The sequence below is a fragment of the Penaeus japonicus genome, unplaced genomic scaffold, assembly GCF_977035675.1.
Source record: "Penaeus japonicus unplaced genomic scaffold, GWHDUDI00000001_assembly GWHDUDI00000029, whole genome shotgun sequence".
NCBI lineage: Eukaryota > Metazoa > Arthropoda > Malacostraca > Decapoda > Penaeidae > Penaeus > Penaeus japonicus.
In genome coordinates, this window is record NW_028234431.1 from 24,946,341 (window position 1) to 24,947,130 (window position 790).

Consider the following 790-nt stretch of genomic DNA (forward strand, 5'->3'; position numbering starts at 1 on the left):
CAGTGCAGGATGAAGGTCAGAGGACCGGATGTATACCTAGTGCGCTCCCCTACTATTTAATCCCTGATTGTGGTGTGCAGGTGGGGATGGGGGGGGGGTCACTGGGTAATAGAGGTTGGATAATAGAGGTTGAGAGGAATCCTTCGATACCACTTTTGTGGTATTTGGCAACGCGGTATTATTCGGAAAATTTACATCATTGTTTGTTTATTACCATATTTATCTTTATTATTATCATTACTATAGTGATTCTTACTATTATCATTTTCATCTATATTTGTATCATTTTCATCGCTATCCTTATTAACATAATTATCATTATCATCATAGTCAAAATCATTATCATTATTGTTGTTATCATTATCATTATTAACATCGTCATTATTATCATTATCATTTTCATTGTTATCTTCACCATGGTTGTTAATATCATAATTATTTTATTTTCATTATCATTATTATCATTACCGTTATCATTATCATTTATATAATGATACTAGTAATTATATGGATAAACATGATGATAAGAGTTATGATGATAATAATGATAAAAGTAATGAAAACAATAATCATAATAGTAACAATTATAGTTATTATTCTAATGATACTGTCATCAATATTACAATCATCATCATGATCATTATTGATATAATTATTTTCACAATCATTATTATCGTCATTATTTTTGTTTTTGTTGCTGGTGTTACTACAGTTACTACTCCTACTATTCCTATTCTTATGATCTTAATTACTATTGTTATCCTAATTAACATCACTATCATTGTAGTTT